Source organism: Balaenoptera physalus (assembly GCF_965194825.1).
Source record: "Balaenoptera physalus genome assembly, chromosome: 15".
Lineage (NCBI taxonomy): Eukaryota > Metazoa > Chordata > Mammalia > Artiodactyla > Balaenopteridae > Balaenoptera > Balaenoptera physalus.
The window spans coordinates 5,773,661-5,799,831 of NC_138894.1; the positions used below are offsets into that span (position 1 = coordinate 5,773,661).

At 40.1% G+C, this 26,171-nt stretch overlaps 1 protein-coding gene across 11 annotated transcripts in view; it reads right to left on the reverse strand.

The window, feature by feature from the left end:
* TMEM182 (transmembrane protein 182) overlaps positions 1–26,171 on the reverse strand; it is a 391,383-nt gene that overhangs the window by 60,839 nt on the left and 304,373 nt on the right. For 2 of the 11 annotated variants that reach the window (XR_014253840.1, XR_014253841.1), the window contains one exon: positions 18,530–24,939. The exons of the other annotated variants lie outside the window; for them this stretch is intronic. The gene's annotated coding sequence lies outside the window, so the exon portion shown is untranslated. Of the gene's footprint in view, positions 1–18,529; positions 24,940–26,171 lie in introns of those variants that run through there. 11 annotated transcript variants of the gene reach the window in all.

Here is a 26,171-nt window from a genome sequence, read left to right on the forward strand (position 1 = left end):
CGAAAGGGAAGGACTTCAAACCTTCAGTCATGGTGCCTCTGCGCACAGCTGAGATGCTACCATAGCCCAGAGGTCCTGCCAGCCTCCCACACACTGACAGCAGCACCTGTGATATCCAGGGCTCTGGTACCCACTAGGTGATGGGACCTGTACTACCTTTGTCTTCCTGCTCCTCAAAGCCCTATCCATCTGTAGATCTGGCTGCAGAAGGGACATGCCCCCTCCCCCGACATTTGGCCCATCAAAGTTCCTTTTCAACATCCCCTGGTGCACTGCTTAGCCTTGCAAAGCTGCACTTATAAATGCAGATGCTGTTCCAAATGAAGGAAGCACCAGAGGTAGAGACGCTCTTCACTAAGAAGAACTGATTATGTAACAGTCAGCAGAGACTCAGGAGGGCCTTTCTGGAATCTACACCTGAGGCTTGAGATTTAACCCAAACACAGCCACCCGCAAGCCCAGCTACCACTCCTAGTTGGTAGCTTTGTGTCTGCAGGTGTGAATCTTCATAACTGTACCCCTGACTATGTTACCACTAAGAGAGAAAAACAGCCAGTGGAGAAAAGGCAAAATATGTAGAAATACACACTAAAAAATAAAATTCCATGGCAGCCAGTTATAAAACACACTGCAGAAGGGCATGTCCTTGAGATCTGACTGGCCAACTCCACACACTGGCTCCACCATTACCTGGGGAGTTCAGTGTCTCTTCCATGTCCATGACTCGGTCTTCTCCTTGATGAAATGTGGATAATGATACCATTTGCTTCAAGTAGATTGAGGATAAAATGAGATCATTTACATAAAGCAAAATAATATCTGGCATATAATATCTATTCAATAAACATTAGCTCTTTGTATCATTTGGGTTTTTTTTTAGCTTTTTATTTTATGCTGGGGTATAGGTGATTAACAATGTTGTAAGTTTCAGGTGTACAGCAAAGTGATTCAGTTCTACATATACATGTATCTATTCTTTTTCAAATTCTTTTCCCATTTAGGTGGTTACATAATATTGAGCACAGTTCCCTGTGCTATACAGTAGGTCCATGATGGTTATCCATTTTAAACGTAGCAGTGTGTCCAGGTCAATCCCAAACTCCCTAACTATCCTTTCCTCCCTCCTTTCCCACCCGGTAACCATAAGTTCCTACTCTAAGTCTGTGAGTCTGTTTCTGTTTTGTAAATAAGTTCATTTGTAGCATTTCTTTTTAGATTCCACATATAAGTGATATCATAAGATACTTCCCTTATTTGTTTTTAATCACAAATGGATGTTAATCTTGGTACTGGTATTCACTCTTTGACATGGAAATAATTAGTGGTATCAGTCATATCTTAGCCTGTTTAGACTGAGTGACTTATAAATGACAAAACTTCTTTCTCACAATCCTAGTGTCTGGGAAGTCCAAGATCAAGGCGCCAGCAGATTCAGATTCTGGTGAGAACCTGCTTCCTGGTTTGTAGGCGACCATCTTCTCACGGTGGAAGGGAGTAGTGATTGTTCTGAGCATTAATTCTATTCATGAGGGCTCTGCCCTTACGACCTAATCACCTCCCAAAACCATCGTAATGGGGCTCAAATCTCAACATATGAATTTAGAGGAACACAAACATTCAGTCTAGAGCAAATTGCATATAACAGAATTCCGTATATTCCTCTTTATAATTTATTGACTAAAAGGAGTCCTATTTAAAACCATAAAAAAGTGTCATGTCACTGTACCCATCAGATTTTAAACAAAGGCGTGGTGAAGTAAGATGATGGCCCTAAAGTAAATCAAACTCATCAGCCTGAACACTTGGCCTTCATAAACCATAGACAGCAAAATACTTACAGAGGCGGGGGAAAGGCAAATTGTCACAAATAGACCATTCTGTCTCTGAAATTGAAACACATCTCCCTATTTCAGGTCAATTAACTCTGAAAGAAGAGAAGCTTGGTACCTCACCATATTTTCTTTATTTTTGTGGGCAGCCATTATATGTCCATTATTTGGGTCTAGCGCAGAACCTCAACTGCATATTTACAGCACAAAAAACGAATTTTTCCCGCTCTGTGACCTCTGCCCCCAAAATTGATTTCCCTCTTTGCTATGTGGAAGGTAGTGACACTTATTTTTATTTAACGATGTGATCATGGTGATTTTGTTTCAGCAATCATTTCAATTGTATGCTGTGTGGAGCTGTCATCTGAGAAAGGCTGTTACTGATGCTTCTTTATCTACCTACACCAAACAGCTTTCCCAATTATGTCAATTACTTTCAAATTAATGAAAGATCCTACCTAAACAAATAATCACTTTTTTAAAAAAAGTTTCCCTATCGAATTATATGATATCATCTTCATATGACAAGTACCGCTCCTTAACCCTCCAAGATAAAAGGCGTCTGTTGGTGGCATTTCGATTCTTATCCATTATTTATACAGGGCATAGGTGTAGGTGCAGCTCATGCTGGGTGCACCCATGCAGACAGAACAAAGCAAGAACTCTCCTTTGGGGGATTACAGTATAAATGCACACAAGGACACACGAGACAATAAAACGCAATGCAACGTGAGGATGTTGAGAAGTGTGTGGTTATTGTAACTGAAATACTTTGCGAAACAGATGGTTTTTAAGGAGGTTTGTAATAAAAGAAATTGAGTGGGTTTGCTGTACATTAATAGGAGGCTGCTCTGGGATCCTGAGGAGAAGAGAAAAAAGTGGCCATGGGAAGGAAACTCCTTTCCCCTCCACCACCTGGGTACCTCTCCTTAGCTTCCCTGTTACCCATGTTCCATCACTGGAGAGATGGCACTTGGCCAGTAGATCTATTTCTTCTAAATAAAAGAGAAAGGGAATGAATAATGGTCAGGGAGAGAGGGAAAGAATGTGGTGAGTAGCCTGAGCCCTGGGATTAGGCAAACCGGGGTCAAATCTTGGTAACTGGGAGTCCTTGGGCAGGGAACTCTGCAAATTTCAGTTTGCTGATTTTCAGATGATTACTACAGGCCCATACATCCCTGGAACCAGATGTATCTTGGAATTCAGGACAATGCAGAATTAACACGGGTAATATGATATGTACGCTGCATAGTACACACCACCCTGGCAAGGTCTGGGGTAATAAAACACAGACCTAATTTTATAGCAAATACTCAAAGCAAGTGGAATAAACAAAGAGAACAAGTCAGCTCAGTCCGGGCTTTTCTGCCCAATGAAGTCGTGTTATATTTCGTGGATTGGGGAGTCATGGCACATCTTTCTGTGAGGAAGATGGAGATCCAGCACACGAGTGGATCAGAGAAATTGATCTGAAGTAGAAATTGATCAGAGCAAAGACCGGCTAGATCACAGGTCTTGACACTATTATTTCATTTCATCCTTTGCCAAGTCAAGGTGGTCTTACCTCGTTCACCCTGCTTCTACCTTCAGCACCAGCACTCTAGTCCCAGTTACCAGCTTTCCTCATGGTCAGCCCCCAATGGTCACCCAGATCATGAGTCTGCTAATCAGGAGGGGCCACTCTGAGAAGCTGTGTCCCTGTAAACTGTTCTCCACACTGGAGCCCACGTGATCTCCCACCACAGGCAAATCAGATCCCGCCATTCCCTGGCGGAAATCCTGCAGTGACGTCCCATGACCCCCAACCTAGTGGCCCAAGCCTTCGACAAGGTCTACCAGCCCAGCCCCCGGTCACGCGGCTCTCAGTTCCTGAGCTCCTTCTCCTGTCTGAGGCCTTCGTACCTGCTGTTCCCTCTGCCTGGAATGTTCTTCCTCCCCTCTTCTCCCAGTTCCCATCCTCTTGTTCTTTGGATCTGACATTCAGGTTGCTCTGTGCTGCCCACACCTGGCCATGCTGTCCTGCCCTACTAGCCCCCAGCACTGTCGTCCTGAGACTCTCTCCAAGGTGGTCGGTGGATATACTTCTGTGCTTGTGATCGCACAGTCCCTCCAACGGGACATGAGTCCCATGAAGTCAGGGCACCTATTTTGCTGGCTCTTGGATGGCAGGGCTCAGCACCTTGCTTGGCACGTGCTACCCCGTCAGGCAGGTGCTACTGTCACTATGTAGTAGATGTAACAGCCAAGTCTGACAAGAATCAAGTAACTTACACAACATCACAGAGCAAACACAGTGTGAACTCGGGGCTGGGGCAGAGGCATGCCTCCCCTCCGCACACGGCCATGGAGCCGGTGCAGGGCCAGGACGGACATGGGAAAAGCACCTGTGTGGATACAGGCCAGGATGAAAACACAACAGAATTTAACTTTCAAACTGAGGTGAAGAGCTGGTTCAAGACTCTGCGGGGAAAACGCTTAGAACATTTGCTTATAATTAAAGTTCCCCCATCCAGATAACAGAGCTTCCAAAAAAAATATTCTGGCTGGCCTCCTGCTCCCAAGTCTGGTGGTGTAATCTGCTCTCTGGGTGGGTCCGGCATGGCTGGCAGAAACGCAGAGCAACCTCACTTTCCAGCAGAAGAAAAGATGGGGTTCTTTCCTTGGTCACATGTCACCCCAAAACACCCTCCCCACTGATACCCCAGGTCTATCGTTGCCCTGATGATAAGCATGGTCAGCTGCTCTTTTAACCCCAAAGCAAGCTTGCAGAGTTTATCTTTCAGGGAGTTGTCTGCTCTGACTGAGGTGTTAAGTTCTTTACTTAACATGAGTTCAGTGACTATTTCATTCTGTATTAAGGTAATAGGTGATGATAGTCATTTAATCTCTAGAAGAGACATCATCATAATTCTTAAGTTCTTTACCAAAATCATAAATGTCATACCTCTTTTTAGGTGCATACAATGATAAATCAAAAAGTTAGAAGTGTATATTAGACCTATTTACTTTCAGTAAACACTTGTTGAATAATTCCTCTCAATCATCACGTCTGTGGGAAAAATAATGTATATTTTACGTCTTTAAAGAAGAGAGTAACCAATGATATGGTACCTCTTTCGCTACGTATGTATAATCCTTGAATGACATTATACAATGCAGCTTCTTTAAGAAGACTTATCACATCTTAGCATAAACATATCAGACGGTTATCATTTGTCCAAAGATATGAACACAATAGAACATATAAAAATGAAAAATGTCTCAGAAAGCAGTGCTAGAAAAAACAAGGCGAATTTCATCTGTTTTTAATGGTAGTATTGAGCTGGACAGATAAGTTGGATTAATCCGGAAATGAAGACTTAAAATATTGAAATGATTCAGCAAGATGAATCTGAATTTAGCACAGATGTTCTAGAAAGAAATTTTTTTAAAATACAATTTAATGATGAACATGCCAGAGCTTTCCTCCTGAGCAATTTGTGGTTTTTGGTCCTGGCTCCCAAATCAGATAGCTTGTGTCTCAGAGCTGCAACTTCATCCATTGTAAAAGGAGGGTAACAGGGCTATTGCCAAAGTTAAATAAAATCATACATCTCGGCACTAACTAAAGTGATGGAATTATCCCTTCATAGAATTTTCTGGAATTTCCTATATTAGATAATTGGGGAACTTTCTTATTAAAATAAATTCTATTCATTTCATGTACTTGGGTTCCATCCACGATACTGTGTGAAGATGCTAATTGCAAAGGTCAACTGGCCATGACCTTTCCAATCAGGCCTTTGTAGGAATGACCCCATTCCCTACCACCTATTCTCACATTAAATTAAAGCCGTGATGTTTTGATAAACTGGCCCCACTGCTGGTCCCAGAGGATCTATCCAGGGCTGGGCAATTGAGTTAAACTGGGCCAGTGAGAACCTTCCCCCCGAATTTGTGGACATGGAACCAGTGAGAGCATAATTGAAGTTCCCCCGCAACAGGCTGAAATAATAAAATGTGAAACTGAGGCCATAAAGAGGGCCAGGATCCAGCCACCTGGGGGGCTTTTGCAGTGAGACTTTGGGGCAGAGAGAAGCTCTGAGGGTCACACGCTTGCCCACTTGCAGCCACGGCGGCTGTAATGTCTCTGGTGAGCTGTGGAGAATCATACGCGGTTAAATGATAAATGAGTTAAGACTATTGATAAGGCTTTTAGGATATAAAGACCGTATGTGCCCCGAAGTACCATTCATGTAACTTGGTCCCTTGATGTTTGTATAAATCATCAGCTGAAGCTTCCAAGAGATTAAAACACTTATTTTTGAGAAACATCAGGAAATCTGATGAAGGTGATACCCTGAAGTGAAAAATGAACACCAGATGATAGATAAAACATGATTAAATTCTTCTTGTCTAAAATTAAATTGGTTGATTTTATAGGTGAACCAAAGGCTTATTTATTCTTTAACTATTTTCCTTCCCTATCTTAATTATTGACAATTTTTGTCAATATAAAATATCCACTTTATATCCACTAAGCCGTAGCTGAAGCTAGGCACGTAGGAAGATATTAATCATACATAATAAATTTGTGAAAAATGAGAAGTATAGTAAGCCTGGTAACCTATTCTCTAATGCTATTTAATTTAGAAATAAAGTAGGGCCTATTTATAGGGGTAAATACAATGAAATAATTCTGAGTTACGTATCCAGAATTAAAAGCAAAGCACATAATATGGTGAAAGTTAATTATATCAGCATATAGCTCCCAATGAAAGGAAGTATACTTATTAAAGTGAAACACCCAGGGAGTTTGTGTGGTGGTCAAAGAGTCTATATCTAGATTGTTAGTTGCTGAAATCCATTATACTCTTCAACTATAATAATAACAACAATAATAGTAAGTGGCACTTAAATAGCACTTTTCAAATGCAACATCATAATACTTTGCATTTATGTGGGCGTTCACAGTTCACAGAGCACTTCCCCACACAGTGTCTCATGGGAAACTCACAAAAGAGCCTGTGAAGCAGGCTGGACGGAGATGCTTCCAGTCAGAAACATCAGGCACCTGAGGTCACACCGGGGTACCGACAGGAACCTGGCCCCTACTCAGGTCTCTTGGCAGTTTCCACATCTATGTGGGAAACAAGTGACCCCTGTAGTATGTTATTCCCTGTAGGACACATGTGCCTGTTTACAGGAAGGCTGAATGAGCTGCAGGTCCTTGAAAACACTCCCTTAAAATGGGATACCTCTTTTGCAGTCATTCAAAATCAAAAATTATAGTAATTATTTTGAGTGTATCTTTAATTTCTATGGCAGCTTGCAATTTACAAAGTACTTTCCTATACATGATGTCATTTAAACCGCATAACTTCATCATCATACAGAAAAGACAGGCATTCTATTCCAATTTTAGCAGAAAGAAAAAAATCCACGACCAGAGAGGCTGACTAGGTCAGCCAAGTTTTCTAAGCTAGGAATGGCCGAGGGAAAACGCTGACAAGCAAGATCTTCTGATACAAACACAATGCGGTATCTGAAGGAACCCTACCTTTTACATCATTCTAAATAGTGCAAATGTCATTTTACCTCTGAAAGACACTTATCGGATGCCAACCATGGGCTGGGATACAAAATGGTGGCTAATGTTAAGGACACAGAAGTGATTCTCAAAGTCAGATTTCTTAACTCTGAGGCTGCTTCCCTCAATTCCATTTTCCGGAGGTTCACAGCCACGCTGCTGGTGAAGCAGCCGTGATGCTGGAGTGACCAAAGCACAGGTTTTGAGTGTTGGTCTGGCTTGAATTTAAATCCTCACTCTGACCAGCTCTGTGACTCACACGCGTTATCTCCTGTTTCTCTGAGCTCATTTTAAACGTTGGAAAGATAACCTCCACTTAGCAGATTTATTTTGAGTATCCAATGAGATAAAGTATGTAGCGTCCATAGACCAGGGTCCCACATATAATAAACATTCCTTAAATAATAGCCTGAAAAGCAAAGAGCCTTTTTTATATATGTTATGCTCAATGAAACAAACAAGGCCAGAGAATCCAAGAAATTCACAACTGATCTCCTATCTGGATGCAGTTTCCCCTCAGCTCCACTTCTCCTTCCACCCCCTGGGTCAGATGACGAACCTCCACCCTCAGCAGCTCCTTTGCCTGAGCAACTTCATCTCCACCCTCACCCTCCTCCGGCCCCTCCTTCTCTTCCAACAACCAATGACCATTTACAATGTGGAAACAAAGACTAATCAAGTGAGAACCAGCCAAAGCGATGTACTCAGAGCTGGCTATAGCAGGGGAGTCAGCCATCACCTGGGTTTTGGTAGAGACTCAAAGGCAGGCGGAGGAGTGGGAAAGATTTAGCGCAGACAAAAAATAGTATTTCATATATGCCCTGATTGGAGGCTGTGGGCATGGGAATCTCAAAGCAGACTAGCTAGAAGTGGGATATTCCATGTGATTGTTACCGGTGCATATTTGGCTTTCTCTAGTTGGTCCTAAGTTGGAAGTAGGGACAAAAATTAGGTAGGATGTCAATTATTAATCAAGTCCTGGCCATTTGGGGTTGATTATCACTGGGGTTATTGGTTGACTTTTTGGAATATTGCTAGAGATTGTCACCTACAAATTGGCACTTGCCATCTATCTCTACAAGGATTAAATCATGTGCTGCTGCAGCTGCTAACTTTCAACACCCTCTGAAAGGAGTTCAGGGTGGAGAGCAAGAATGAGGCACTCTGTGCTGTGGGAAAAAACTGGCAGAACAGGTCTTCAGATAGTTAGATATTTTCAGGAGAAGATTTTATGAGCCCAATTCTTATATCTCCTCGTAACTAGAAAAGCACTAAAATCCTTCACGGTGACGTCTGCTCCTCGTGACTAGCGGTAACCTTCACGAGACTAGCAGAAGCCTTCTACAAAAAATATGTGCTTGATTGCATGCACTCCCCCTTCACCAAAATCACATATATACTGACTTTCCCCCTACCTCTTTGGAGCAGTTTCTCAGAGTTATCTGAAATGCTGTCTCCTGGGCTATAGTCCTCATTTTGCCCCAAATAAAACTTAACTACATCTCTCACGTTGTGCATTTTTTTTCAGTCGACAAGATCACCTCTGACTTCCTGGGAGTCTGACCTAGAGATAGCAGGCTGGCTTCCTGGGCTTCCTGTAGATGTTGGGTCAGTTTCCTGGGCTGGTTGTTGCAGATTATGAGACAGGGTTCTATTTCTATACGTAATCTGGCCACTGGCCATTTGTATATTCAGCCTCTTGACAGTTTTCCATGGATTCCTCCTCCACCCCTCCACTCACTTGCCAACTTCCCCCTAACACGTGCTTTCAACTCACAGCGCCCTTGGAATTATCCCAAAGAACTGGATATCATCCTCTTTTGTTTACAACTCTTCTTGCCTAAAATCTCCATCCCGATTCCACAGTGTACTTTACAGTGTCAACTCACAAGCTGAGTCTAGAGGGAAACAGCTCTATCCTCGGAGCAGGGCAGTAAGTCCTGGCCAGCACAGCTTCCAGCAGGTACTACCCCTCTCCAGACACCAGGTTCCATATGCATGTGTGAGGACAGCAGTGGAGCTTAGGTCACAGTCGTGGGGTAAAGGGCCCTACTCCCTCCCTCTTACCTCTACGGGTCAGGGTCTCACCACCCCCTGCAGCTCCACTTCCGGGGCCACCTCCCCTTCCTTCTTTTTCCTTATATGTCATCCATCCTTAACCCCCCAAATTTCAGAAGATGCTAAAATTTCAATAAATACTTGTAGGATGAATTTCCTCCTGGACCTGTGCTTTGTTAGCATGTTGATCTGAAGTCAAATCCAATAGGTAGAATGGTTTGAAAAAGCATTAAACTCACCTCGATATTTGGAGACTATTTGGTGGCCATTCACATATAGGGAGGGTGGCCTGAGTCCTCATGAAGATAATTAAACATTTATCATCATGTGTAGAGAAGCAAGCTTTTCTGTCCAGGAGAGTTTTTGAAAAGATTGCAATTAACCCCATGGATGCCATAGGGGGCACTGCTCTTTGGAAGGTCTGTAGTGGAATTCCCTGGGCTCTCCTGGTCTTGGCCTGCAGAACGTGCCTCGTTGTAACAGGAAAAAGCAGGGCTGAAGACAGCTCCAGGCATGTGTGAACTAACATAAGGCAGCACTTTGAAAGCATCTGATGTTTAGGAAATTCACCTTGACCTTTGGTTTCCTCTTCCTCAGAAATAGGGTCAAAAATTTCCCCCAACACACACCTGTGGCCAGCAGATGGGAGACAAGATCCCCAATTTGTGGCATTTTGCTCTCTGTTTCTTAGGGCTTGTTTGTGTAAGTGGTGGGGAGGCTGAGGGGAGAAAATTGCGGGGAGATAATGAAGGGAGGGGAAAACTACTGGGTCTGGGGATCCAAGGTCATTGTTTAATGTGACAAAAGAAGACATTTTAATTGTAAGCAATTAGGCCATCCCTGTTTTGTATCAACAACTCTTCCCTGGGAAAAGAATTTTGATACTACTTCTTTGGGTTTTAAAATGTTTCAGGGTTTCAAAGGCAGACAGGACACATGCTCAAAGCTGGAGAGACCGTGGTCATCTGTATCTCACTGTTGTCCCAGCTCAGGGCCGAGACCCTGTGGATGCTGCCATGTTCTCCCCGGGGACCCGCTGAGGCAGCCTTGAAGAAAGTAGCAAGAACCAAGGCGTTTAGAGCCTGAAAGCCCGGAGTCCTGTCTCATGAGGAGGTACTCATAAAAAGATGTTTAACCTTCAAGGGAGATGCCCTATTGTTTCGACCTTCACGACAATTGGGTGTAAAACTTTGAGTAAACACCTTCCTGACACCTATTACAGGGACTCAGCGGGAGGTGCGGCCATTAATCAGAACAGCCGCAGGGGGCAGGGTTGCTGATGGAGCCCTGGAAAGATGGCTTGGTCCCCTGCAGTTCTCTCTCTTTTGCTTCAAATTAAAAACCAAGGAAATCGAGAAGGAAAGAAACTCCATTTGATTCCTGCTCGCCTCCCAGAGGAAGGGGCAGCTTCGACCTGCCTGGGCAGCAGGAGGCACCTGAAGAATGCTAATGCTACCTGTGCTTTACTTTCTCAGGCAGGGAGGAGTAAAGGGAGCCCAGCGATGGAGGAGCTCCCGCCAAGGGACTAGAGGAGCAGATAAGGCTGAGCTCGTGTGACAGGGCCAGGACTTTCCCAAGGACACACAGGTGGGCAGGAAAGAGGTGGGGAGGTGCCACACAGAGAGCCCCTGGCGGAGGACAGAAGATGGGTCGGGAGGATGGAATCAGCGGAGGTGGGAACCGTGTCCTGGTGGGTCAGGGATGCCCTGCAACGCTGGCGGCTCCTTCTCCATCTGCCGCCACCTCAGAGCCACAGAGAGCAAGTGGAGAGCAGGGGCTCCGGACGCAGATCGTCTGTGGGCGAACCTGGCTCTGCCAATTGAGGAACTGACATCACCCCGCGTGCCTTGTTTCCTCATCTATTAAATGGGTTTAATAACACTAAAAACCAGCAGTTAGAATTTTTGCAATGCTGCATATTATTATGACAGTATCTGAAACTCAGACAACGAGTGTGAGGAGTCATTCATGCCCCAGGTCATTTCTGAGGCAGAGAGAATGAAGCCTGTTATGAAGGATGGTGTTCTCCGAATTAATGGTGAGAGAGAAGTAAAATTAAAAACAGCTACTGGGGATGAATAGCATCCTTTCACTCTTCCACAGTGAAGGGAAAACATGAGTGCTTAAATTTTAAAAGGGAGGGACTTCCCTGGTGGTCCAGTGGTTAAGACTCTGCACTTCCAATGCAGGGGGCACGGGTTCAATACCTTGTCAGGGAACTAAGATCCCGCATGTTGTGCAGTGCAGCCAAGAAATTTAAAAACTGAATAAATAAATTCTTTTTTTAAAAAAAGGTAAATTTTGTAAAGGAGACATGAATATTACCGGTATACGGAGGATTAAGTTAGCTGGCAGCATACAGAGCAGAAGAAAAGCAAAATTTAAGTCTGAAGGGCTAGAAAGCATCTGCCATTCACACGCATTCTCTGGGAGGCCTGGGGAAAGTGGGTGCAACTTTGAAATGCCTCTTATTTTCTCAGAACTTGACTTTTAAACCCCTAAGAAAAAGTTTTCAAAAGCAAAACTCAAATACCGATTGAATTAGAGGATAAATGAGAGGAATTAGCTAACTCAGATTTGGGTCTTTCACGGTTTTGGGCCTTCTCAGTTCCCACCCTGCTGCGTGGCTGGGTCTGGTTGAGTCTACAGCCACGCGCTGCTTGTCCTTGGCTGTGATAGGTGACCCTGGATTGTTGCTGTTGGTTGTGATATGACAGGAAGTGATATGATGTCCTGTCCACTGTTTGACCGTTCCTTTCGCTAAGAAAGCACCCACCCACCCTTCGCCCTACAGGTTAAGTGAAGCAAAGAATTCACTGAGTCAAGATTAGGTTTAGCTTTCTTTGACTTCAAACCACACACTAATTTTTCCTGGAGGAGGAGATAAATGCTTCTCCAGATTATCTATAATGATTAGATATGTTATCTTATTAATAACAAATGTAAATTGTGAGCAAGTCAGATACATAAATGTCCATCAGTAAATCTGACTGAGGGCTTCCCTGGTGGCGCAGTGGTTGAGAATCTGCCTGCCAATGCAGGGGACACGGGTTCCAGCCCTGGTCTGGGAAGATCCCACATGCCACGGAGCAACTGGCCCCGCCCGTGAGCCACAATTACTGAGCCTGCGTGTCTGGAGCCTGTGCTCCGCAACAAGAGAGGCCGCGATACTGAGAGGCCCGCGCACCGCGATGAAGAGTGGCCCCCGCTTGCCGCAACTAGAGAAAGCCCTCGCACAGAAACGAAGACCCAACACAGCCCAAAATAAAAATGAATTAATTAAAAAAAAAAATCTGTTTTTAAAAAAAAAAAAAAAACTCCTGGGGACCCAGCTTTGTGCAGGGGCGGAGGGTCAAAAAAAAAAAAAAAATCTGACTGAGAAACCAGCCTGTTTATTAATGAGATTTTGTATATATTTTATCTAGGGTCTGGGCCTGCTGCTTACAGGCAGTTCCTTCTGACTTAAAGAGCTCAAGCTCCATTTCTAATTCATGGCAGTTTTTGTTGTCCTTGCTGTCTTGTTGTTACTACCCTCCCCTCTTAAAATAAATATCCTTAATAAAAGTCATTACCGCATTTCCAAATATGTCCATGAATCTAAGCCTGGCCCTGCTTGGAAACAAACCTGATCCAGTAGGCTGGCCTCTCCGTAGTCATTCTCAGGCCCTTCTTCCTTCCCAGGTCCCATCAGAGAGGCTAAAAGCCAGAAAATCTACAGCAGCTTAGGGGGTCATAGGACCCAGACCCGGCCGATGTAGTAAAAGGAGGAATTCTGAGAAAAATGTTCCCTCTTTGATGAAAGTAAGGAGGAATAATGGGAATCATCTTTCACCTGAGGGTCAGCACCCTGCCCCTAATCTCCTTTAACACAAGGATGTGATGCTTGTCATTGTGGCTTCCATCTTCTCACAATGAGGAAGGAAGCTTCCAGAAAAGAACCATTACCATCCTGCTGAAGTAGCCCCGGAAGATGCATGGGCAGAAACTTGGGCCCTCAGGATGCTGAGCTACCCACAACTCTGGGACTCCCAGTCCAGGACTTCTTACTAAGGAAATAATAAACGAACGTTTTCTAGTTGGGTTTTCTAAAACCCATAGCCAAAAACAATCTAATTGATACATTGGCCTTCCTTTGTGCTTGAGTTTAAAATTCAAAGCTTGAAAACCAAATATAATGTCATCAATCAATCACACATCTTTATTTGTATGTAATGGTCCATTCCTACATCTATTTGTGGAAAACGTGTTTGCATTTAGTTCTGAGTAAACTAGAGTGAGCACAATTCCTTTGTATCTGTCTTCAAAGACTAACATAAAACCCCCATCTTTTCAACTCCCAGGTGGAGCCGAGTTCCACGTAGAACGTATAGCCCTGTGAAACTGGAAGTCCTAAAGGAGAGATCAAATGCTAAGGCGATGCACGTGCAGAAGAGAAAGTGATGAGATTCAGAAAGATGGAAACCATGGAGATAGCAGGAAGCAACCCAGCTGAGATACTAGCAATATACAATACCACTTTAGAAACTAGTCTCCCTATGCTCAGTGTTCAAAGGACAGCGCCATTATGATCCAGGGAGAAGAAGTGCAAAGTGGTGAGTTGTGCAAAGGTGGGCGAGGAGACGCTGAGGTCAACAGGGTTTCAGAGCTGGGACCCCAATACACACATTGTGAGGTGAGGACCACATCTGACACAACTATCGGAAAGTCTCCACGAGTGAGTGAACTAGGGATAAAATGGGGTGTCCCATTGACAGACCACTCTTCAGGAAATCCAATGTCCAATGATTTCTTTTCTACCTGCCTCCCTGCGTGACTCAACTTGCAATGGCAGAGACTTCTAAGGAATAAGTGACCCCTCTTGGCCTCCTAAGAGAAGATAAAGGACAGCAGTAGATCTAAATCAGAGCAATGAGCGTGTTTGGAACCTGGCTAGCACCTTCTTTCCCTGATGACAGGTCTGTTTCTGGCTCCTTTTCAGATGAAAGACGTAAGGAAAGCTGTGGATATTATTATTCTCTGGGAAACTTAGAGATTTGGCACTCTCCTTTCCCCCCTTTGCCCTGCTGGCTGACCTGTGGCATCTCTCCACTGGTCTGTTTACAATTAGGGTCCCCATGCAGCCCAGGTGTGCCTGTCCGCACATGCTGCACCCATCTGGGAGATGAAGATGAACAAATGTTGAAAAAGTTAACCGTTCCCTCCTTTTCTCACCCTCTCTCCAAAACATATCACATAACTCTTGTTCCACACACTTGTCTGATTATACAACTTTAGCTACCAAGAAACATTCTGATGACCCATCGGATGTTGAAATTACTGAGACGTAATTAACTGTATTGTAAAAGGTTGTCAACCAAAGTCCGCTTTCCACTTTTTCTTCTTTCTCTTGGGGATGTTGACCTCATGAGCTACGAACTTACAAACATCTGTAACTCTCTGTTTTAAAAAAAATCAAAGAAAATAAGCAGTGCTTCCTCACGATGCACTCTGATGAGAAATAAAATCTCGAAATAGAGCAGTTGGATTTGTGAGCATTTGCCAGGAGGCACAATTGAGCAAGTGGTTTCCTAACCTGTGTACCCCCTGCCCTTACCAACCAGGCTCCCACTGAACCTTCAGACACTGATTCCCACAAAGCCTGCAAGAGATTACTGGGTACTCTTCTTGGAGGGAAACTCTCAATCTCTCTCTCTCTCTCTCTTTCTATATCTATCTATCTGTCTATCTACCTATCTATCATCTATCTATCTTTTTCCCCTCTTATTTTTAAATTTTTGTTGCCATTATGATATTTAAAAGCCACACTAGCAAAGAAAAATCTATCACTTTACTTGCCTCCTCAGATAAATGCTTCAAACAACTCAATTCCTGCATGATTCAGATAAAGTTGGATTTGGGTTAAGTGTTCCTAATAAAAGTTGTGGAGAACTTTCCAAATGAAGTTGCATAAGAGGTCTTAGCAAAGCATGTCATAATTGTTCAGCCGAAATGCTGTGCCAGGTTGAGAGCAAGTTCATCGGCTTTCAACTGGTTTCCTCAAATAATCGGATTTAAAAATATAGCTTGGATCCACAATTTCTTGAGTTCTATGTATATCCTTCTTGAATTTTCTAGGGGAAAGGATAGCTAAATAATACTTGGCTTTGGGCTGTGTGAATATTATTTTCTTATGTCTATGATTACTGTAATAGGATATCATGAATATACCTGAAATAATGTAACAAAGCAGATTTAAAACAAAGGCTTAAATCTTCTGATACAATCTGAGAAATCACCAGCATTTGCCCTATGAGTGAAGTAAAAGTAAAAAGACTAGGAGATGTTGGCTTACATTTAACTCGTAACTAATAATATGCTGAGAATAATTAGCGGTCATTGAAGAATTAGCCATAAACCAAGCAGTAGAATTAATACAAGACTCCTTCAGTGAGAGAAACAAAGACATCTTGCAATGGGCATAATTACGGTCAATATTTTAAATCATTAATTTTTACCAAACTGTGGTTGATCTGCTTTGTACATTGCAAGCTAAGTTAAATGGGAAAATGATGTGACTACTGGTATATTTCTTTAAGTAATTAGAAATACACTTTTAGCTTTTTGTTAAATTCTTTAAACTATGCAGAATCTTTATCCATAATTATATGTGATCCAGAGAAAGAGAAGATGCTCATTCCTCATCAATTTAAAGCTTTTTAAAAATCAAAATCACCAAAATAATTTTAATTTAATTTGTGCATACCTATACATGTGCTATTAAAGTAGACTTGAAATCCATATTACAATGTTCTTATAATTTCTTGTGTTTTAGGGAAAGGATTATTAAAATTCATTTAGAATATTCCACAAATTTCCATAAAGGAAATCTAGATCTTTGATACACATCAAAATGCAATGTGTGTCAAAAATCACTCAAAATTTTTTTCTTTTTAAAAGTGAAGAGTATATACTTAAATGCATAAACAAAAGGAAAACTGAAGTCATGGAAGACTGTTATAAAACAAGGCTTTAAACGTTCACTTGAGGAATGAATTTTAAACATAAAATGCAATACTGTGTGTGTTCCAGTTACAAGGAGTGTCATTTGTAATCCTCCAGCTGATAGAGCAATGAATGCTCTGAGCGGAGTTATATATTGTGGAGAAAGAGTGGGCGGAGGGCTGTTAGGCTAAGCTTTAGAGAACGTTTGTTCATATTTTATAATTACAAAAGCAAAAATGCATATGAGTAACAATGTTCCTTTAAAAATCCACTCTCAAATCATATGAAAATTGTAGAATTGATGTTCTTAATTATACAGTTAACTCCTAATCGTTAGGCATTCTGGCTATAATTCATTTACTCCTAATCTTTGACAACAAATCACTGGATTTTCTTGCATGTTTTGTAATGTGTATAATATGAAGACAAGGCTAAGGTTTCTTAAACCCATCAGAAGGGGGTGCATTATTCTGGCCCGATAATGTTTAGACACTTATTTTTAATGAATTTGAGAAGGATCTTTAATTCAAGTTTTGTAGAAACTCCATAATCCAATTTTATATGATTGAAACATACAATATGGAAATGAGAATGATATGCAATTTACCAACCAGTCAACTGCAGCAGCATTTTATCCTCCAAACCACAAGTTTCATCTGGTGCATTTCTGCTACTATCAGAATTGTGATGCAGCTGCACTAGGTACTGGGTAAAGGTACAGCTGCTTTACTGCCCTGCGTTCTTCTCACTTGTCTGTTTCCTTCCCTGTCCGGAAGCCCGCTGCCTCACTATCGTATTCTCTGCATTCCAAATTGAAATGATCATCTGTACTTAAAAGTAGAAGCTTTTCAGACAATTTCCATTCTCCCTGACAGCACTTATTCAAATTTCCAAACTTACAGTTTCTTCATAAACTCACTACCATTATGTCTAACGATCTTGATATTCATTAACTGTTTTTCAGATCTGAGCAGTCCTGGATATTACTTTAAAACTGGATCTGTGAATTGCCTACTGTCAGTTAGGCAGGGGATGGCCTGTCCACCCACCCCGCTCCTTCTCCTGGTCTGCAACAGGCCCCTTTCCTCAGCAGGAAGATTGAAGAGTTCACATCCACTTAAGATGCTGACCCTGCCCTCCAAGGTCATAGACCTCGTGACACTTCCTAAAACATGCATAGAGGATCCTACCCCGGCTGCCACTGTTCAGGATTTTATTACTTACTCATTTCCTACTTGCAATCCGTAAGTTAGATTTCTTTCAAAGGAAGTTTCTCCATATATATATATATATTGTGGCAAAATATGCATAACCTAAAATGTGCCACCTTAACCATTTTAAGCGTATACTTCAGGGGCATTAAGTACATTCACATGCTGTGCTACCGTCATCATCATTCATCCACAGAACTCTTTTCATTTTGCAAAATTAAGACTCTACCCATTAAGAACTAACCATCCCCACTCCCATCTCCCCAGCCCTTGGCAACCACCAACTAACTTCCCAACTTTGGTAATGCTGACTTTCCAACACTGTAACATGTAGACATAGTAAAGGGAGGCTTTCTAAATATGTTTGCATAAAACAGTCACACTTACACGTCTGACCCAGTGGACAATGGTGGAACACAAGCTCCCATGAGCTTATTCAGGAGCCAGCACCGAGTCACCATGCAGCCCTCGGTGGCAGACACTGAGGCCAGTTCAGGTCCTCTGTATTTCCTGGATGTCATGCTGTCCTCCCTTCCCCCACCCGAGGTCACCCCCTCCACCCCCAATCATAGTTAAGTGTTCAGAAATCACTTAATATTTGACTTATTAAAAATTAGTATCCACAGGTAACATTTTATTGGATTTTTCACAATTATGTAATCCTTTATCATCAATCCCCTTTATCATCAATTCTACATATAGAAATAAATATTAAGTGGTATTTAGCATATATATATATATAAATTAAATATGGCATTCTTTTTTCACTAATATTTAAGGGATAATAACACTTTCTGGATTAAGCATATAGAGGTGAGAAGAGGAATGTAGAAGAAAATGTATATATCAATGTTAGGAATATGTACCTTTGCCTATTGCTATTCTATGATGTTCTAAAATGTGGTAGCAAAACTCAATGCTAATTAAGGTCAAATGATATATTTATATATGGTATCCGTTTAAAATTGAAACTGTAATAATGATTCTGACCTATAGACTGGGGAAAAAAATAAACAGTATGAAGTACTGACAAAACAAGGCTGATATGTTGAAAAATATCAAAATATTTACTTGGAATCTGTGTGTAACATATAGGTTTTATATAAGACCTATAATGATGTGTTTAATTGTGCAGGAGGAAATTTAAGATCAAAAATAAATAAAAGGAATGTAGGCTCATTAAAAAAGCTACAGATAAAGGTACAGCTAAAACAATAAAGTTAAAATACCATAAGCTCTTAGCCATTGTCTGTGTTTTACTTTAGAATCATATCATTTTTATACCACATTCATATCAAACTGTCAATTCCTGACAAAGTGATATTACCATATACTCTGAAATATGCTATGTTTCTTCCTTGGATAAATACACATTCCTCCATATCCTTTTAAGAGAAGATTCCAGGGTATTTTCCTTTGTAGATATTTCAGTCGAGAAGCAGCATTTACAGTCTGGGTTGGTATAAAATGATGAAAACTTTTGTGTGACTATATAGATGTCAATGACTTCTTAGCTTACAAGGACATCAAATTTAAATGCATCCAAAGAATATCAGTAATATTTTAGAAGTATGTTTGGAAAATATCACTATTTTCTTTTGTCCAAAGTTTTAAACAAATAATGTTTATAACTTAAGCCTCAAATACAGTTGCTGATTTCACTTAATTTCTCCATTTCTTTTTCTTTTTTGTCAAATGCTGTACAACTTGTGACTTCTTTTGTTATTCATCAGGTCAGGTTTGAATTTAATGGTATAAGTAGCATTTTCTCTGGTTAATACAGTTTGATATTGCTTAAGCTATAAAAGCATCTCTTAAATGCAAATCAAAACTACAATGAGGCATCACCTCACACCGGTCAGAATGGCCATCACCAAAAAATCTACAAACAGTAAATGCTGGACAGGGTGTGGAGAAAAGGGAACCCTCTTGCACTGTTGGTGGGAATGTAAATTGATACAGCCACTATGGAGAACAGTATGGAGGTTCCTTAAAAAACTAAAAATAGAACTACCATACGACCCAGCAATCCCACTACTGGGCATATACCCTGAGAAAACCATAATTCAAAAAGAGTCATGTACCACAATGTTCATTGCAGCACTATTTACAATAGCCAGGACATGGAAGCAACCTAAGTGTCCATCAACAGATGAATGGATAAAGAAGATGTGGCACATATATACGATGGAATATTAGCCATAAAAAGAAAAGAAATTGAGTTATTTGTAGTGAGGTGGATGGACCTAGAGTCTGTCATACAGAGTGAAGTAAGTCAGAAAGAGAAAAACAAATATCGTATATTAACACATATATGTGGAATCTAAAAAAAAAAAAAGGTCATGAAGAACCTAGGGGCAGGACAGGAGTAAAGACGCAGACTTAGAGAATGGACTTGAGGACACGGGGAGAGGGAAGGGTAAGCTGGGACGAAGTGAGAGAGTGGCATGGACATATACGCTACCAAACGTAAAACAGATAGCTAGTGGGAAGCAGCCGCATTGCACAGGGAGATCAGCTCGGTGCTTTGTGACCACCTAGAGGGGTGGGATAGAGAAGGTGGGAGGGAGGGAATATGGGGATATATGTATACGTAGAGCTGATTCACTTTGTTATACAGCAGAAACTAACACACCATTGTAAAGCAGTTATACTCCAATAAAGATGTTAAAATTAAAAAAAAAGCATTTCTTTTCCCCTAACAATTTGGTGTATGTTTCTCCAACGAGCCAAATCATTCAGCTAACAACTAGCCTCATTTCACTCAAAACAGAAATTTTAAAACAATTTTAAAAGGTTTTACTTATGATTGCAGGGTGTTTATATTAAACACAACAGGAAATTAACTCAAAACACTGATAAAAAATCATGTAACATTAATGTCAAGCAATGTTTCTTGTCATGCAATGATAACCTCAAAACACCTCCCTCAGTTTGTAAGGGTGACTGCAACCGAAGGCTGTGTTCGACTTTTCTACATTGAAGAAACATTTTTATCAGTTGGAGGAAGAATTATTTTCTTGTACATAAAATTTATTTTGTGTACTCAAATCAGATAAAGTTTCCAAGCATTTTATTCATAATTTTCTACTTATGTATATTGACCTTTTTTTTACTGGTTTCTTCTAAGTGCTCCACACTGGGATGTCAAAAACTGCTTGCAGAAATAAAAGTATCCTCATTATGCAAATTTAAGTTCCACTGATAGGCATGTTCTGTTTTATAAATTACATCCTCTTGTCAGAAGTCAAAGTGTATTTGAATAACTTCATGGAAATTGTCACCAAGATTTAAAACTGTGTGTCTTATATGCCATTGTTGGTTTAATCCAGGGGCTGAAAAATGGACATGTATTTATTTTTAAATGTGTGCATGATTACTGCATCACAAATGTTATCTAAATGAAACCTAGATGCAAGTGTAATTTTCATGTATATTTTGATAAAGTTTTGCATTTTATAAATGTATTTTAAATTTCAGGTTTAATAAGATATGCTAAGTAGTGTTAGTTGCTGTATATTTTAGTGCCAACAAATTTGTTTCCTACACACTTGGAATTTTCCTAAAGGGTAAAATAAATATACATGTTTTCACAAAATTATTAAAATATCAAAAATTAAAATGAAAAGGGGATTTGATTTATGAAAATTATTTCCTGTTCGCCAAGATGAAAAACATTACCAATTTGCATTTACATGTCACATACTGGAAAACAAAATGTGGTCTCATTGAAATTGAGAACATTTACAAATATCCAAACATTGAATAAATGATTTTTTAATGTGAGCTAAAAAAAAAATCTAATAGTTTTAAATTTACTACTTACACCATCAAAAGAAATCTGGAAGAGAACTGAAGGCATACACTGACATGATCATTTTATTATAGAAAAAAAATGTATTACATTTCCTTTTCAACCGTTCCTGATAAAAGATCAGATTTCAGTTAAAAAAAAAAAAAAAAAAAAGTACGTCCTATACAGAGCAGTTGCGTTCGGTGCTCATTTGATTTTACTTTTCAGAATGTCCAGTACCACTGTTAGAGTAATCTTTGATGTTACAAAAAGTGGAAAAATCAAAGTAAAGAGCTAAATCTGTTCGGTTTTCAAACATATTAATCTTGTCAAGATAATACATAAAAATCAATCCTTGAAATTTTTTCCAGAGCCCTTCTCCTCTCTTTTATCCAAAATATGAAACCACTTAGGAGGATAAAGCAACGTAATGTGAATGACTTCAGAAAAATATCCTAAGTTATATTTTGGCTAAATATATTTGAAAATGGCCCAAGTGGCCCGAGTTTGCATGGTCAGAAACGATGTTTTTATCACCCCTGGCATTCGTCATAGGTGCTCAGCTCATGTGTATAGCAGACTGAGATTTCTAATACTGCTTTTTTAAAAATTCAACTGAGTTTCAAGCCCCTGACAGTAACAAATACAAATTGCACCAGCCCCCCCAAAAAATTGTCGGGGCTAATTTTAATATTAATGAATTCTTTACAACCTCAGTTCAGCGGTTTCGATTAAGCTTTAATTAGTAGCCAGAGGGGAATCCAAAACAAAAATAAGAAGTTGAATTGCTAATTAAGTTAGTCTGATGAGGTAGAGTTTTAGTAAAAGACTGGTTTTTGTTAGCTGTGCAAGTTCTGACAACCTAAAAATACTAAAGATTATCATTATTGTAACTAACATTCTATGTTACCAACAGCTTTCTGCACAGAGCAGGCAGTTCCTTAGAGTTCCATGCTTTTGTCTGTTAGTACTGGAATTAAAGCCTTGTTAATAAGAGAGCACTGTATGTGAATGAGAGCCCAAGACAAGCCTGTGGAACTTGAACTCTGATTGGTTATAAATTAACCAGTTACTACACCTAACTGAATGTATTTACCCACCGACAGTTTTCGTGTCATTCACTACAGTTTCCACAAAGATCTTATTTATTTGAAACTGATGTTGGAAAGGAATTCACTTTCTACTGTTGACGGTGACTCTATTTTTGTTTATGTTCAGGTCCTGAACAACTCGCAAAATTTCATGATTTGTAACGAATTTGAAATTTAGAGAGTGGAAGACAAGAAGAGCCCACCTACTATTCCCAATAAAATATACCTCCTCCTATACCTCTATTGATACTCACTGTATGGAAATAATACCTGACATCTTTTTTTGATTATTTGGATGCTCTCAACAATAGGTTTTGTTGAAGAAGAAAAAATAACATGGCTAATTATTATTTCAAACCTGAAAATTAACCCTTTAGTACAGTTGCCTATTCCTAGTGCAATACGGATGCTCCCTGGTACCCCAAAGACTACTAATTATCCTCTTGAAAGCTCTCTGGTGACGGGGATTCGCCCAGACTGCACCAGAGGAATGTGAACCATCTTCTTCAGGACTGTGGAGAATGTAATTTGATTTCTCCATACGCCAATGTTTTCTGTAATTTGTATTTTATCCTTTTGCTTAAGGTTTCAAAGCCTACAAACCCAATAACTTAGGGATAAGAGAAGACAGAAAAATAAATGATATTGTTTCTAGGGTATTAAATATAAGCCCGGCTATCAGAGCTGCACGGCACTGGCGAATCGTAATCAGGTGCTTTGATTTAACACGGTTTTGTTTTATAATAAGGTGGTTGCCATATGTTGGAAAACCTATCTGCCTGTATCTGAGGGGCTCCATACCTCTGTAACAAATCCAAAAACTCATTTTATAATACCTTAAATCTACCCATTGTAATGTAGCTCCACAAGTGTAAATCCACATCAAACTTTGCTCATGAATGTGGTTGGAAGATTACCTATATTATCATTGAAAGCCAAAGGGAAGCAGTGAATTAGAATGCAGTGGATCTCGCAAAAATAACTTTCAGTAAATCTTTTTTTAATGCATAGTTTACAATCTTCTTTTGCTCAGCATGAAACTGATTAAGATCCCCCTTCTAAAGAATATTTTCCCCCTCACATAGACGCATTGTTTAATATAGTTACATCCCCCAATACTTGACAAATCAGAATTTCAATGCCGCAAATGTGATGCTTGTTTAACAGCAGCAGAGAGTATTAATAATTTATCTATTTGAATGTAGAATAGGTTCCAATTATAGTATTTCACATGGTGCAGCAACTGAACACACTTTCTCTTAGAGGCAGAGAGAAATCTTCAGTGTAAGCAAGCCCTTGATATCTGCTGGAGGATTCATAAATTGCTACACATTGTTAAATATTTCCATCAATAGTCACTTAGTTACATTTTAAGTGATTAAATATTAGAAGTTAACATTTAAACAAGTGAAAAAAACAATGAAAACAAGGAGAAAACTTTTCTTTAAACCAACGCTATCGGTTTCTAAAGAAGCATTCTGGAAATCTAAAAAATTGAGGATGAAATTTAATCCCCAACATTTTTTTTAAAAAATTTCTTTCCAAAAAAAAATGCATACTACAGTTTGAGGCAAGGTATAAGAACAAAATAATTAGAACATTTACACTCTTGCTTAAATATCTCGCTCATAACAATTCATGGTTATGTTTCGGGGATGCCAAGATTAATTAATTCAGTGAGTCAGAGTCAAATTAAAATATTAACAAACAAAAAAGTCAGATAAACTTGCTATTGGAATACTTTTTAAAGGGTACTGAGGGTTTTATTTTACTAATAAATTATTTTCTGGTATTGGTGTAGACAAAGTCTAAAAAATAAAAACTGCTTTTAAAAGTAGAAATGGATATTATTTGTTACTTCTTGATTACAAAATATCTCAAAAAATTTGTTCTTTTTCTCGTCATTAAGATATTAAAGGATAATGCTTCAAGTAGGTTTTTTCACCTCACAAGAATACCCCTGACTTCAACACATGAAGTCAAACAGAGAGCATCCCAGGAAAGATATATTCTTGGACTTGGATGTAAAGAATATTTAAAATATGATAAGTCTACAATGCTATGGGATTTCTTTTTTTGATGCTTTTAATATTTTCTTTCATCTTGTGAAATTCTGTCTTTTCATGTTATTCATGAATATAACTGATGAGCTATGAATACAAATATGCACCCACTTAGAAAAAAAATTCAAATGTGCCTCCCAACACGGCACCAAGGAAATAACTAGGGTAAGGGCTGTGTTCCCTCCTGTTCACTCAGTGTCCAGAGGCAGGGTCTCCTGTTCCTCACCCTCCACAGTGGAGTCCCAGAAAGTCTCAGAGTGAACGTGGGGAAGCAGATTCACTTTTATGTTCAAGGGTCTTCTTAAGATCAGATTGCTTTTACAATTTTAAAGGTAGAGAAGTCACTGAGAAAAGAAAATGATAGAAACCTTTAAATTTCATTTGAAATCATTACATGATACTTTCATGTCAAGAACTTGTTCAGGCAGAGAGAAATTAAGAAAAATTAGCACTTTTTCTTTTTCCTTGTCATCTAGCTGTGGAAATCTAAAAGAAGCAACTGTTTCGCGGAGATGCATCATTTTTAGGTTTCTAAGTAGCAGATCTTCTTCGCTTTGATGCCAGAGATAAGAGCCTACAGGAGGTTTTAAAAATGAGTATTATGAAAATAATAGAGTTGCTTGCTGCTTAGCTGTAATGCTTACTTTATCTGTCCTTAAGTAAATAAGACAGCAGCAGCATGCAAAACCATCCTGTAAACATAATCACCTGTTCTATGAAACCCCCGCAAGCATTAGATTTTTAGCAAAGTGAGCTCAACAAGAATTTTGAATACTATATCCTGATGTTTTTTAAGAGATTTTAACATTTTTGTATCTTAAAGGTTTATTTGGTCTATAACTTGAGAATAACATACATATTGTATTGAATGTTTTTACATGTGTTATTGTATTTTATTCTCAAACCATGGGAAAGAACAATACTAGCATTTCTTAAGCATTTACTGGTGCCTAAGTTCTGTGCTAAATCCTTTCAAAGCCTTGTGCTGTTGCTTTGGAGATATTCACAAGAACACAGGCAGCATGCTGCAAATACCATTTAGCAAAGCAGCTCTGAGCCTTGAACTCCACTGCCATGTCTGAAAATGGTCATATGACTGCCTTTGATCACGGTTACCTCCACCCAGCTACCCAGCCCTTCACAGTAGGACCTATCCTACACAGAAAGCAGGTAAAGGAGGCGTTGCCCAGGAGGGATATTTAGAGCATGAAAGATTTACTTGGCAATGCGGTGGTGAAGGTGGAAATTAAGTCTTTGAAAAGATTTTGTCTGCTATTCCATTTCGATATCAGAGGAAAGGGAAGAAGCAATAGAGTCTTATGTGCTTACTGCTTTTCCTCACCCTTGCAGGTCACTGTCTGGCGGAGTATCTGGCACATAGTAGGGAGTTCATAAAGATTGCTGATGAATGAATGAATGAAGCACCTCCCTGGAACCAAAGTCACTGGTTGTGTAAATTACATTTCCACACCAACACAGACACAGAAAATGCCACCCTACCCTTGAAAACAGCAAAGTTAAGGATCAGCACGTTAGGTGCCTGGAGAATCAGGCCAGGGCAGCAGAGCAGCAGAAG